Genomic DNA, 2,081 nt, shown 5'->3' with positions numbered 1-2,081 from the left:
CTCATTAACTTTCAGGTTTGCTTGAACCTGTACTAAAAAAAGTTATCTGAAACTTCCGGGATTCCATTTTCTGATGTAGTTGTCTCTAAAGTTGGACGTGATGTTAAGCAGATGTGAACTGTGCCTTTTCTCTTCAAAAAAAAAACAAAGTTCTTTTTTTCCCCTCCACTCCAATGCTGGAGACTGTAAGCCTGTGTGAGCTCCACACTGCGTGTCCTGTACTGCTCTATTTTGTTTAGATTATCTATGTGGTGTACAGATAGAACTCAACTGCATGGTGTGAATTCCGTGTTCAGGACCAGCAGAACCTGAAAAATTAACAGCTGACCTCGACGTGATTTGAACACGCAGCCTTCTGATCTGGAGTCAGACGCGCTACCGTTGCGCCACGAGGTCACAACAATCAGCGCCTTTGAATTCCCCAAAGGACACAAATCAGCTTCACAAAAAAAAAAAATCTCCTGTGAAGAGCGCCGCTCTTCCGAAGAGAGTCTCTTCATCCCAGACCACATTTTATTCTTCCTGCGCAGCTCTTGTGCAGATGTTGTTCTCAATTACAGATCCAGGAACACTGATTTTTTTTCCTATTTTTTTTAAATTAAGTACCCCATGGTGCAACGGTAGAACGTCTGTCTCTAAATCCCCAAGTTCATTTTCAAAGTATATCGGAGTCAACTGATACTGATCAGGTTCTGCTGCTACTGAACCTGCAGTCTTCACCTTAAAGTTCAATTCCCCAAGCCTTTTGACATTATATGTCCATCCCTTCTCGTCAAAACTTGTATTTTCACAGGGTACCCTTCAGAAATCGCAGTATACAATGAAAAAACTCCAGTAGATCTCGGCCGCTGTTGGTGATTTTCCTTTAAAAATAAATGAATCTCTGGAAATTTTACGGAGTCCCACAGGCCTTTTTTAGTGAGGGACAGCAGCGGCCACATCAGGAACTGCGTCCCCTTGTCCAATCCGGTAGGTGCCAGCCCCAGCAGAATGTACTGGTAACTGAGCACCGCACCCATCCCCAGGAGTTGCATGGTGTTGTCCATTCTGCCTCACACCGCCTTGGCGAAGGGGCAGCTCCAGAACACGTGCTTCTGAGTCTCCTCGATGAAACACGTGTCCCGGGGGCAATGCGGGTTCCTGGTAAGCGAGTGTCTGTAGAGGACCTCTCTGGTGGCCAGTCTCTTGTGTACGGCCATCCAGTTGAGGTCCTTCAGTTGATTGTCCAGTTCTTTAGGCATATATATTGCATATATAGCTCACTGTGTATATAATGAAGAAGCAGAGGTTAGTTTCTCATCTGCGCGTTACAGAGCCTTACGCAACTCGTACTGTACCAACAGCTAGGGTTTGATCCCTGCACGGGCTATTAGTTGAAAGGCCATTGTAAATGACGTGTAAGAGATTTATAGATACTGTAGATACTTTATTGATCCCGTGAGGGAAATTAATAAAGCTTATCCAGCTGGCTTTTATGTTTCACACTAAATTGCGATCTTGAAACCAAAATAATTAGAAATATGGAACACAACCGTTGTTCCCCAAGAAGGAAAGCTGTTTAACACTGACGTCACTCCTTTTTATTTAACCCAGATTGTGAAGACAACTCCGCCCTATCAAAGGAAAATGTTGCACAAAAGTTGGAAAGCACACTCTGAATCCATCTGTACTGTATATTTGATTTCTGCGATCCGTTCAAGGCTGCTTGGTGCTTCACAAGCAAGTCATTTCAGGGAAGAAACTGAGTTTAGAGAACTACTGGTGCATTTTCACTCATTGAATTTGATCTTTGTACTCTCTTTTCATTCTCAGCTATAATATTTCAAAATTACAGTTCAGATTTGTTGGAAAACTTCACAGGCATTATTAAGTTAGGACTGTACAATTGTATTTTAATATCTTGGTATATTTACCTTCATTTTAATATGGATGTAACCATAAATGTTGTACTTTTGTCGTACATTTTAACTGAGGACGCACGGCGACTATTATACCTTGTGATACATGCAAGACATCTGTAAACGAAGATGTAATTACAGTCAAATTGGCAATTAACAGAAAACCACAATTTGTATAATATT

The 2,081-nt window shown here is 41.9% G+C and overlaps 1 non-coding gene across 1 annotated transcript; it reads right to left on the bottom strand.

Moving 5' to 3' along the window:
- Positions 1–324: 324 nt before the first annotated feature.
- trnaw-cca (transfer RNA tryptophan (anticodon CCA)) lies at positions 325–396 on the bottom strand. Its single transcript has one exon. It is a non-coding gene; the product is annotated as a tRNA-Trp (tRNA).
- Between the last annotated feature and the right edge of the window lie 1,685 nt (positions 397–2,081).

Source organism: Atractosteus spatula, chromosome 10 (genome assembly GCF_055471065.1).
Source record: "Atractosteus spatula isolate fAtrSpa1 chromosome 10, fAtrSpa1.hap1, whole genome shotgun sequence".
Taxonomy (NCBI): domain Eukaryota; kingdom Metazoa; phylum Chordata; class Actinopteri; order Semionotiformes; family Lepisosteidae; genus Atractosteus; species Atractosteus spatula.
The sequence above is the reverse complement of the archived record's forward strand: the minus strand, read 5'-3'. Positions and strand labels throughout refer to the sequence as shown.